Source organism: Erinaceus europaeus, chromosome 5 (assembly GCF_950295315.1).
Source record: "Erinaceus europaeus chromosome 5, mEriEur2.1, whole genome shotgun sequence".
Taxonomy (NCBI): domain Eukaryota; kingdom Metazoa; phylum Chordata; class Mammalia; order Eulipotyphla; family Erinaceidae; genus Erinaceus; species Erinaceus europaeus.
Genome location: NC_080166.1, coordinates 111,129,990 through 111,143,325, shown reverse-complemented (window position 1 = coordinate 111,143,325; position 13,336 = coordinate 111,129,990). Strand labels below are relative to the sequence as shown.

The 13,336-nt window shown below is 38.6% G+C and overlaps 1 pseudogene; it reads right to left on the bottom strand.

Moving 5' to 3' along the window:
- Positions 1-5,780: 5,780 nt before the first annotated feature.
- The window catches only part of LOC103118780 (DNA-directed RNA polymerase II subunit RPB11-a-like), a 106,489-nt pseudogene continuing 98,933 nt past the window's right edge, over positions 5,781-13,336 (bottom strand).

The window sequence follows — 13,336 nt, the reverse complement described above, 5'->3', positions numbered from 1 at the left end:
CCAGAGCCATATACAAATTTAATGCAACACACATCAAAGTTCCACCAAGCTTCTTTACGAGAATAGAACAAACACTACAGTCATTTATCTGGAACCTGAAAACACCTAGGATTGCCAAAACCATCTTGAGGAAAAGAAACAAAAATGGAGGCATCACACTCCCAGACCTTAAACTATATTATAAAGCCATCATCATCAAAACAGCATGGTACTGGAACAAAAATAGACACACAGACCAGTGGAACAGAATTGAAAGCCCAGAAATAAATCCCCACACCTATGGACATCTAATCTTTGATAAGGGGGCCCAAAGGATTAAATGGAAGAAGGAGGCTCTCTTCAATAAATGGTGCTGCGAAAACTGGGTTGTAACATGCAGAAGAATGAAATTGAACCACTTTATCTCATCAGAAACAAAAATCAACTCCAAATGGATCAAAGACCTGCACTGCAGATTCTAATGCTGTAGGTCAGGGCAGAGTTAGAGATTCTACTCTTCTACGGGGCTCCCAGGTGACACTTATATAGTTGATCCCTGAACTGCATTTGAGAAGCAGGATGTAAATCCCTTTATACAGTAGCATAATACTGTCTGTTCAACAAATGATCCCACATCACGGACTGGTATAAGGCAAAATCTAAATATAAAAGTAAAATTATAGTATCTGTTCATTAAAGTTTTCCTTTAGATTTTTCATATCATATTTCTTTAAAATGAACAAATGATAACTCCTAATATCTTAAAGTATTTAATAACAGGGTCTTTGATATGGACTATAAATATTGTACATACAGTAATCAATACCATTCTTATTTAAATGATTAGCTCTTTAAGTCATAACAATCATTTGAATTTCTGTTTCATCTGAGTTTTAAACTATTTGAGAATAAAAATGTCAACAATAAAAATAAATTATATAACAAATTCATTAAAAATGAATTACTTTCTTAGATTCTAAGTAATACCAATTTTAAGTGAAAAGAATTTTATTTGGGGGGGTAGACGGTAATGCAGTGGGTTAAGCGCATATGGCACAAAGTGCAGGGACTGGCACAGATCCTGGTTCCAGCCCCTGGCTTCCCACCTGCAGGGGGGTCACTTCACAAGCGGTGAAACAGGTCTGCAGGTATCTGTCTTTCTCTCTCCCTCTCTGTCTTTCTCTTATCTCTCGATAAGCAAGGAGGGCAACAAGGGAGGGGGGTGATGGCCTCCAGGAGCAGTGGATTTGTATTGCAGGCACCAAGCCCCAGTAATAATAACCTTGGAGGCAAAAAAAAATATATATATATATATATATATATATATATATATATATATATATAGTGTTTGCTTTCCTATAACATTGCCCATTCTTATAACTACCATGTAACACTTAGGTTTCAAACATATTAAGATAGTCTCTGTGTTACTTCTAAAATATGTGCATATGCTTACTGTTGCAGTTGCTATAGAATATTACACTGATAAGCACATCTCTCTATACTTTCAGCACTTGAAGTATCTGGCACATAGTCACATAATAAGAGATTTCACACACTAGCCAGGTGGTATCCCCAATAAACTTGGACATTTTGGCTGACTTTATATGCATTCTTCAAAGCTGATATTTAATTATTTGCTTAGATACAGGAACTTGATGCTCTTATGTTATAAGAAAGAGAAAGTTAGCTTTCAAAAAGTGGCTGTCCCCCTCAGGCCCCACCCACAGGGGAAAAGCTTCAAAAATGGTGAAGCAGTGCTGCAGGTGTCTATTTTTCTCTCTGTTTGTATCCAATGAGTACATAAATAAACTGGTTCTAAAAAGTAGAATTAAATGGAGAGCTATATACAAGGAGAAATTCTATCATCATATCTTAACTAACTGAATGAGCATCAAATCCCTGATATGATAGTGTTTAATCAAAGAATGTTTTCCATAGCAATGCATCCTCTGTAATCCAAGAATAACAGGCATGGCCATCATAACACCTGCATATAGACGCTCTGTTGTAATGTGGGAGCTAAAATAGTTCTCAGAATCATGTTATGCAGATACAGGTCAAGATCACATAAAACTCCCTAGTCTAAATAATCAGCAACCCTGTTCCAGTCTCACTTTCCAAACATATTTTTCCTGAAATAGGTCCTAAATTATTTTTAAATGCTGCTATTTATAGAGAGCCTATTACAGTTATGAAGATGAAAATGATAAAAAGAATGTGATACGTACCTGAAAAACATAAAGCTACATAGGTTTTCCCATCCAACTGATTATAAGTTAGATGACTGAGAAAACAAACACATCAGTGTAACAGAGAAAATATTTAAGGTGTTCATGAAAGCATAACAATCGAGGTTTGAGGCTATTTACATTACAGTGTCATATGTTCCTTTGTTTTATGAGACAAGCTTTTAAATCTCAAAGAGAAATAACAATTTGGAAATTTAAAAAATCTCTAATATTTGGTGCATATTTTAGTAATTTTCTTTATTTTCTTCCTGAAAAAGCATGGTGTGAAGAATCTCCTAGAATACAAATCACCATAAATTCTGGCCTAGAAATAAATGACTAATCCTATTGTAGGCACAGAGGGTCATTTGCTAATCCTCTCACTAGAGCTCTGCACTAAACGATTTGCTCAGAGAGCAGTTGATGCCCCTAGAAAACTTTGAAAAATGTTCTAGTTAGAAACAACTTTGTCCATGTCACGTATTTTCTGTTTTTATCTCCATCATTTTTATTCTTTAGGACATTCAGATGAAAATTGCATTTATTTTGCTTTAGGGTTCATGTGCTCCTGCTTAGTCCTCACCTGAAACTGTGAGCTCACGGTGACAGCAAGGGATGCCAAATTAGGTGTCATGGATCACTGTACAGGACTCCACCCCACAGCCACAACGAATACGAGAAAAAAGGAAAAGAAAGGCCAGTAATCTGTCTTCAGAACATGAAACCCATTACTTATAAATTATTGTTAATTATATATTGAGATAAATATAGAATCATCATTCTACTGGCCTTGGAAATAGACAAGCCCTTAAAAATTTATTGGTGTCCTTAAGATTTGGGTGATATAAAACTATACATCACTGCGCAGCCATTTGATGTCTTCAAAAAAATGACTGCAGAATTACAAATACCAAACTTCTGACTGTGACTATAGCAGCAGCTCTATTCAGCTCTCCCTTATCTATTCCAGTGGGGAGGAAACATCCTTGTAAATAGTACAGAAACACTGTGCTTCCTCACTGCACTTTGCCTTACCCGTCACCCACCGGCAGCTCAACCTGCCCAGAAACCTCAAAGTCCAGTGTCTAATACTCTCATATTTTAGAGCATTACTGAATTCATATCTTTTAAAAACGACAAATATAATGAGTTGCGTCAAGATGGTGAAAAAAATGTTATGTAGAGATAAGCAAAATGGAATCTGTAAATGAGAAAAGCAATACAATTTGAAGTGAGTTCACAAGTAAGTTTTTAAATTGCCACCAGGGTTATTGCTGGGAATTGGAGCCTGCACAATAAATCCACCGCTCCCCATGGCCATTATTCCCTTTGTATTTGATAGCATGGAGGAGGTACACAAGGAGAAAGGGACATGCCTGTAGCACTGCTTCACTACTTGTCAAGCTCCACCCACCCTCCCACCTCCCACACAGGTAGAGACCAGTGGTTTGAATCCGCTTCTTGTACATGGTAACATATGCACTCAACCAGGTGTGCTACTTCCCAGGCCTCTACAAGTAATTTTGGAATGCCTTTAACATAGTTAAGAGGCTAAGGAGTAGTTCATCAGATAGCGTGTGTGCCTTGCCATGCAGGCAGCCTAGGTTTGAGCCCCAGCACCAAGAGAAGTTCTTATGTTGCAATGTAGTCATACATGTGCAAAGCCCTAGTTCTAAAAAAACATATCACTAAGATTATTAATGAGCAATATATAAGTATCATGCCATACTGGTAAAGGGGATAAATAATAGGAACTCATTACCATCTGACCTTCATCACAGTTTATTTCATATTGGCTGGATTTTCTTAAAATCTCAGTATACCAGGCAACATCACTTTGTAGATCTTTTTATTTTCAAAGGGGTGAAGGTGGAGGGCACCAGGGTTGTTGCTAGGGCTCTGCGCTTATATGATTCCTCTGCTTCCAGTGGACTTTTCTGGGTTTTTTTAGAAAGAGGGTAAGAGTCAGAGATAAGGTGAGACACTGTATTAATGCTCCATTATTCATAAAGCTTCCCTGTACAGACATTCCCATGTAGGGACTTGAACCCAGGTCCTGATGCAAGGGACAGTGTGAGCACTATCAGGTTAAACATGTCTTGATCTAAAAAACGAGTGAGAATATTAAAGCCAAAAAAGAATTTTTGCTACAATTCAGCTTTAACTATTGCCATCAGGGTTTCAGCTCCAGCACCACACAGGAATGCCAGAGAAACCAAGAAGCTCCAGAGACAATGGAGCAATGTTGAGGTCAGCCCCCTCCCTCTTAATATATATGTTAAGCTTAATTGGTTTTATTCTCACAACAATTATATTTTATTTTAAAGTTCAAGATATCAAGGCTCAGAGACTAGAGGACTCTACTTGGAAGCAGAGGAAACATACAGGTACATACCCCCAGCAATAACTCTGGTGCCCTCTACCCTCACCACTTTGAAAATAATATATATATATATATTGTGTGTATGACATGAACAAATCATCCCATAAACAGCAGAACTGCATATAACAAGGTCCCATAACCAGAAAAAAATAGACTGCTGTCATTATATAGACAGCAAGACCCTATATGGAGAATAGTATCCATACCTACACATACAAAGAATGGAACTTGGTCCTCCCCAGAAGGGCTGATGACCCTACTGGTGTAGATGACAGCAGTGTACATTAAGCAGTTGGATAACAGTTACTGTTGATAGGAAATCTATACTTAGAGCTGATACATGAAATTTGCTGTTAGTGATAAGTTTCATATATATAGAAAGAGAAAGTAGGGGAGTACCAGGAGCTTTGGAGATGACAAGACTTTGTTGGTATATCAGATCAATTACTAGCTGTGTTAGATTGAATAGTTTGTCTAAATTCTCTGAGCCTTGATTTCTTGAACACTAAAATGCTATTATTAATACATAGTAAATAATTGTTGTGAGAATAAAACCAGATAATGAAGCTTAATGCTTAGCACACCATATGGAATTTTATTCTGATGGATCAAAGATACAGGCCCTGTTGTCTAGAAGCTTACAAACTGATTAGGAAGATGAAACAATGCCTCTAGAGATGAAATAATACTGTGACAATGAAAGTGGCAATGAATCATGTACTGGGACCTACAGAATTAAGCAAGAGGGAGAATTTAAAGGTGGTATCATCATGGAAGAGTTTCCAAATAGAAGACAGAACTTGAGTGGTTATGGATGAGTTGTTATCAAGTAGAAAGATAAAGATAGGGCAGGAGATCCCAAAGTTAATTTCCTTCTTTCTTTTCTTTCTTTCTTCCTTTCTTTTCTTTCTTTTTTCCTTTCTTCCTTCCATCCTTCCTTCCTTCCTTACATCCTTCCTTCCTCCCTTCCTTCCTTTCTTCCTTTCTTTCTTCTTTTTTTTCAGACAGGGACAGGTTTTATTAAACTTTAAAATTTCTCACGAAGAGCCTGAAGTGCAGTTTGTGCGAAGGGTTTCCAGCTGCCCTGGATGGACAGGGGACCCCATGGGGCCATGGGGCGTCTGTGCCAGCTCAGTCTTGTACGGGGCACTGGCCCTAGGGTGGGTGACTCGACCGGGAGACCCCGTGGCCCGCTACTCGATGCTTTCCTGCTTGTCCTTGATGGCCACTTGGAAGCGCTCCTCCTGCAGCGAGAGGTCGCTTATGAGGTCCATGATGGCGTTGGTGAAGGCCTCCTGGGGGGTGTAGTCGGGGTGATCTGCACGTGGATGATGATCTTGTGATCCAGGAGGTGGGGGACCTTGCAGGCTGCAAACGGCACCTGTGGGTCCTTCAGCAGCTGCGACTTGATAATGTTGCCCAGCGTATGGTCTTCCTTGTTGATGGTGAACAAACAGGCATTGGGGACCTTGGTGTCCTTGTTAATGGTGTTGATCTTCTCACCCTTTAAGAGCAAGAATGATTCGAAGGCCGGAGGCGAGTTTATTCCGGCGATGCAGCGGTGTCCACACTAGCAACTGCTGCCGCCGCCGCAGCCACTCCGGACGCCCCCCAAAGTTAATTTCTTAATTAGTAGGTTTGATACATGTAGTCATGAGAGAAAGGGCTGAAGACAATGGCATGGAAGGTCAAGTGGAGATTAGGACAGTGTGAAATAACAGGATTTCTTGAATGAAAAAATGATTTATCAAAGAAGTGATTTATAAAATAATTCAATAATACAGACTGTGTGTGCATTTTTGTTTTCTTCCTAGTTAACCATAATTTTCTAAATCAAAAGAACTACACTTTAGTTTTTTTTGGCTAGCACAAGGATATCAATTAGGATAACAATAGTATGGTATATATTGTTTCCTGTTCTACTGAATAAAGGAGTCATTTATTTGTCTTGATTTTTACAAAACATTTATACTATACTTAACTGCAATAAGTAACATGTGTTGCTATTACAGTATAAGTTCAGGCTATATTCATATCCAAAAGACCTGACTTGCTAATGAATGTTATCATAAATTATATCAAATGTATAAATTTCACTAGTCTAACTCTTGCCTGATACCTTCCTATTCATTTGCATTAAAATTCCACTGTGAGTTGAGGAAATCCAGGGAGTTTCTGAGTACTCTGAAGACACATGATGGCTTGCTTATTCAATGATTTACCTTTTCTTCTCAGACATTAATGGGACCTCATAAATGTCCAGGGAAAACAAAAACTATCTTTAAATAATTCTGAATGGAATTTTATAGATTCCATTTTACCCTATATTTATCCATAAGTTATAATAAAGTTTTGGTAGTGGAAAAAGACCACAGAAAATTTTCAAGTTACTTGTCACCTTGAGGGCAAAATCAATTGTCCTTTCCTTAGAAGTCCCCTGCTACACAACTTCCAACCCAATAGTACAGTGTTCCAAGATGGAAGGTATAAAATAATAGTTATTAGCACAGTTCCTAGCACATGATAAGCACCGATTAAAAGTCTGTCACCCGACCTGCCAACACCCATGTTCAGCAAAGAAGCAATTACAGAAGCCAGACCTTCCACCTTCTGCACCCGACAATGATCCTGGGCCAGACTCCCAGAGGGGTAAAGAATAGGACAGCTGTCAAGGGAGGGGATTGGATATGGAGCTCTGGGGGTGGGCACTGTGTGGAAAGGTACCCCTTCTATTCTATAGTCTTGTTAATATTTTCATTTTATAAATAAATTTTTTTATTTTATTTAAGAAAGGATTAATTAACAAACCATAGGGTAGGAGGGGTACAACTCCACACAATTCCCACCACCCAATCTCCATATCCCACCCCCTCCCCTGATAGCTTTCCCATTCTCTATCCCTCTGGGAGCATGGACCCAGGGTCATTGTGGGTTGCAGAAGGTAGAAGGTCTGGCTTCTGTAATTGCTTCCCCGCTGAACATGGGCGTTGACTGGTCGGTCCATACTCCCAGTCTGCCTCTCTCTTTCCCTAGTAGGGTGGGTCTCTGGGGAAGCAGAGCTCCAGGACATATTGGTGGGGTCTTCAATCCAGGGAAGCCTGGCCCGGCATCCTGATGGCATCTGGAATCTGGTGACTGAAAAGAGAGTTAACATATGAAGCCAAACAAATTGTTGAGCAATCATGGACCCAAAGCTTGGAATAGTGGAGAGGAAGTGTTAGGGAGGTACTCACTGCAAACTCTAGTGTACTTCTGCTTTCAGGTATATATTTTGCAGTAGTTTATGGATATGTGTGAACATATGCCCTCTCTCACAGAAACTGGTGTATATCTAGGTTTTGGGACTTTGTTAGAAAGTGAACCACCTGAGATGAAATTAGAGTATACTATGAAAGGAAAGGTCTCACCCGAGTAATGAAGCTGAAGGGTTGTCATTCCACACGTGAAGTCTCTGGACACAGTCTGAAGTGAAGCATGTTGAGGTGGCAATCATTGCATTGGTTAGGTTGTGATCGGCGGATGCAATATTTTTTGATATGGATTGGGAGAGGCATACGGGAAAGTGGGCCTTATCCAAGGGTTCCAGGACTGAGGGAAGTAGGGGCTCTATAGTGGAGATGTGAGGTTCCTGCTGTCTTAGGGTTCAAAAAGACAATAGATAGTTAATGTTATCATCACATTATTTGGTAATTGGGTTAACTTTGAAAAGTCCTTTTGTTATGGTTTGCTGTACAGTACCCAGTATCTTGTATATAGCTGTGCTATTGGATGCTTCTGATCTACTTGGTCTAGGCTTTTGAGAGAGTCCGCATATCAAATACACACCCTATACATTAAAAAGATTCAGTTTGTGTTTTGAAAAACTTTGAGACATACAATTGATTTTCCCCCTCTCATATTAATTAACTAATGATTTATATGACTACATTTTGCTAGGAGTGTACATAAACACCATTCCCACCACCAAAAGACCGTGACCCATCCCTCCCACCCACTCCCACCCCCCACTGGCCCAGGAAGCTGCATGTCTACCCCTCACCACAGGGTTTTTACTTTGGTACCCTACTTACAATTTGGTCAGGTCCTGCTTTTAGTTTCCCTTTCAGATCTTCTTAGTCAACTTCTGTTGATGAGTGGGATCATCCCATACTCATCTTTATCTTTCTGACTTAGCTCACTTAACATAATTCCTTCTAGCTCTGTCCAAGGTGGGTCAGAGAAGGTAGGTTCACTGTTCTTGATAGCTGCATAGTATTCCATTGTGTATATATACCACAGCTTTCTCAGCCACTCATCTGTTGTTGGGCACCTGGGTTGCTTCCAGGTTTTAGCTATTATGAATTGTGCTGCTATGAACATAGGAGTACACACCTCTTTTTGGTTGGGTGTTATGGAGTCCTTGGGGTATAAGCCCAGGAGAGGAATTACTGGATCATATGGAAGGTCCATGTCTAGCCTTCTGAGAGTTTTCCAGACTGCTCTCCACAGAGGCTGTGCCAATTTACATTCTTTGATCCATTTGGAGTTGATTTTTGTTTCTGGTGAGATAAAGTCAGTTATCGTCAGTATTACTATTGAAACAAATTAGACTTTTTATCATAAATTTGCAAAGTAGGAAAAAAACCACATTCTTGTGAGGAACTACAACAGTGGAAAACTAAAAATATATATATTTATTTATTGCTGCCAAAATTACCTGGGGCTTTATGCTGGAAGGAAAAATCTAACCCTCTCTGTAGCCATTTTTTCCCTTTTTTTTTCCCCTTCTTTTATTTTCTTTGATAGGCCAAGGAGAGAAAGATTGATACCTACAGACCTGCTTCACTGCTCATGAAGCATCCCCTTTGCAGGTGGGGAGTGAGACCTGAAACTGGGTCCTTGAGTACAGAAATATATATATATATATATATATATATATATATATAAATATATATATATATTTATATATATATATATATATATTTGAGCAGGAGTACCACCACCTGCCCTTCCCCACCAAAAAAAGAGAGAGAATTATTTACAGAAATAAAAATATGTCTTTATCAAAACATTGCTCAGCTTTGGGTTATGATGGTAGCAGGACAGAGCCTGGGGCTTCAGGCATGAAAGTCGGTTGCACTAAAAATGTGACTATCTCCCTGCACTGATATTTTTATAGTGATTAACATGAAAGTAAAATTTATTCAGCAAAGCTTCACATTGAGTACTTTGTTCCCACCCACCAAAGTAGATACAAAGTACCCAATGATTAGCAAGACCAACTCCTTGCCCTCTGGAGTCTCACAGTCAATTGAGAGACAAATAAAAAGATATAAATGAAATCCAAGTAAGCAGATGCTATACTATAAAGAAGTTATATTCAAAGTGTCAGGTAGACTGAACATGATCTCAGAGGAGGACCTAGTGGGGGTTGAACTGTTGTGTGGAAAACTGGGAAATGTTACACATGTACAAACTATTGTATTTTACTGTAGAATGTAAGCTACTAACCCCCAATAAATTTTTTTTTAAAGTGTCAGGTAGAAAATGAACAGCATGGGGTGGGGAGTTGAGGGCTAATGCAGCGGGTTAAGTGTAAGTGGCACAAAGTGCAAGGACCAGGTTAAGGACCCTGGTTCGAATCCCTGGGTCCCCACCTGCAGGGGAGTCACTTCACAGGCAGTGAAGCAGGTCTTCAGGTGTCTATCTTTCTCTCCCCTCTCTGTCTTCCCCTCCTCTCTCCATTTCTCTCTGTCCTATCCAACAACAACCACATCAACAACAACAACAATAATAACTACAACAACAATAAAAAAACAAGGGCAACAAAAGGGAAAATTTTAAAAAAGGAAAATGAACAGCATGGTAAAGAAAATTTTATTTGTTTAAGGCAACAATAAGGCATAAAATATCTTAAATGAAAGTTTTATAGAATCAGATCTGTTATTTTCAAAAGAAAAATAATGAGCAATGTGTAGAAGAGACTAGGGATAGGTAAAAGTGAAAGCAAAAAAGGCCTTCAGGATGATATTTAATAGACCAATCAAAAAAGAGTGATAATCTGAATTATAACAGTGAAAACAGGGATAAATTCAAGGGATATTGTTTGATGATGAGTAAGAAATGGAACAAAAACTTCTTTGGAGAAACTCATTGCATTCTAATGAGCAAAAGTGCATGGACACTCAGGAAAAATGTATTAGACTCATTTGTCTAACTGCTAATAACAGTCACTTTTAAAATTTCAATAATTTGATAACTTGAAATGGGGTAGGATCACTGTACTTTACAAATTCACTGAGCAATTCAGACTTCCTCCATCTATGGTCTAGCCATACCCTGGGGTCATATAATTCTCTACTGGGAGGAAGACAGGGACAGAGAATGAAAGGTGACTGTAGATTTTTACCAGTCAGTCCTAGAACTATGCACATATTATTCATAAATATGTAACTAATCAGACTGTCACATGAATATATCTGGTTGCAAAAAGATTGGGAAGTGGAGTAAGAGGGATAGCATAATGGTTATGCAAATAGACTCTCATGCCTATGGTTCTAAGAGTCAATCCCCCATACCACCATAAGCCAAACCTGAGCAGTGCTGTGGTTTAAAAAAAAATTGGAATTGATGGCTCAGTGTATAACTAAGAGCAAGAAGAAAAAGAAGTAACCCAGTAATAAACTAGCCAATATCTGATATAAGATACGTAAGTCCAGAAAACAGGTTAATCTCTAGAATTCAAGAGAAGTCCTGATAGGAAACACAGAATTAGAAATCATAAGTATGGGGGTTCAGATGTTGGTGTACCTGATAGGGCACACATGTTACAATGTTTAAGGATTTAGGTTAAACCCCCTGGTCCTCACCTGAAGAGTGAAAGCTTCACTTTACCTCAAGGGGTAAAGCAGTGCTGCAGGAGGTCTCTGTCTCTGTCTCTCTGTCTCTGTTTCTCTCTCCCCACCCCATCTATATGTGTGTGTCCAATAAATAAATTATAAAAATATCATAAGTATGCAGAAGGAATATACAGCATAGTTAGGAGTTATAAGGAGCTACTATTACAAAAGTATCTACCACATAGACTGAATGTGAAAATTAAATACAACGATTAAATATGACAATTCTCTATCCTTTCTTCAGGGTCATAGCCTTTTGGAAAGCAAAGTAATATGATCATATTAGGTCGTAGATGTGTGAGAGTGTGTATATGTTCCTCTCATTAGTCCATCTACCTACCTATATATACACTTACATGTTGAATATTTGACATGGGAAAGACAGTTGGGATCTTATCGAAAAACCATGCTGGGATTCTTCAGATACAGAGAGTAGGGTCCTGTTTGTGTCTCAGGGTTGAGAAATGACCTTCACTATGCCGACGGTAATGAGAGGAAAGAGTGCACATGGAGTATCAGACATGCAGTGTTCATCTCACAGTGAAGTTCTGCCAAGTTATCTCTGCTGAATATGTCCCAAAGAATCTTTGTGCCTAGTCTCCTGCACAGGTTCACTGTCCCCTCTATTTACTAGGTATGTGTGCATATAGCTATGTCAAGTATGAACATCTTAAGGGTATACTTAGACATCATCAAGATATGCATAACTGAATAATCTCTCTCATGGTATGTAGACCACTCTATATCAGACTTGCTAACTCTAACTCTAATGATTACATCAGATTCTATGTTTATTCTAAAAATCCTGACCTCACCCTAAAGATCTAGGCATAATTCACAGATATCCAATAAGGCAGTTCATGTAAGCCTGAAGACCACTAGCTCTGTTTACTGATGTAGCCAAAACACTCTTGGGGACTATAAACAGAATTACAGAAATAACAATGAATTTTTTACGTGTCTGGTATAATACATAGTTGGTATTTAATAAAAATATTCACCAAGAAATAACAGACATTATAATTCAAGGGTCTATCAGGAAATCAAGGGTTCTCCAACAGGATCTAGCTGTGAACATAGACCTTGAGGAACAATTTAATTGTGATGAAAGGAACAAATCATAAACGCAGGATGAGGCAAGAATATAAATGGGTCTATGAACTTGTCTACATTGAACAGAGAGATTTGTTGAAAATTTTCATGTAGGTCACAGAGATAAACACAGTATAAACTCCACATATGAAGATATTGGTCCATACTTCCAGAGGGATAAAGAATAGGGAAACTTCCAATGGAGGGGATGGGATATAGAACTCTGGTGCTGGAAATTATATGGAATTGTACCCTCCTATCCCACAATCTTGTTGATCATTATTAAATCACTACTAAATTTAAATATACATATATATATGTATAAACCACTGGCAGACCCACCAAGAAAGTGTGAGAGAAAACTATAATTAAAAAAAAAAAGAATACAGAATTTGAGCTCAGACCTACAAGAATACAGAGGTTACATAGGCTCTTATGCTGAATATGGGCCCCAGATCAAATCGATGGGGTTTACAGTCAACAATATTTATATACTTTCCCCATATTGGGGAGCTACTCTTCCCTGATCCAGCTTTCTAACCCTTTTTCCAGCCATGACATCATCTCCCTAAACAATAACTTGGGTCTGCCTGTATATCAGAAGCCAGGCTCAGGAAAAAACTAGTAAAGCCATGGGCCCCTTGGAATATACCTAAAATAGACCTACTAGCTATTTCCAAAATAGAGATCCCAAATCTTCATCTGCAATATTCTTGGATTTAGGTTCATAATTAGTCAACAATTTGTTTGGCCTTATATGGTAACTTTTTTCA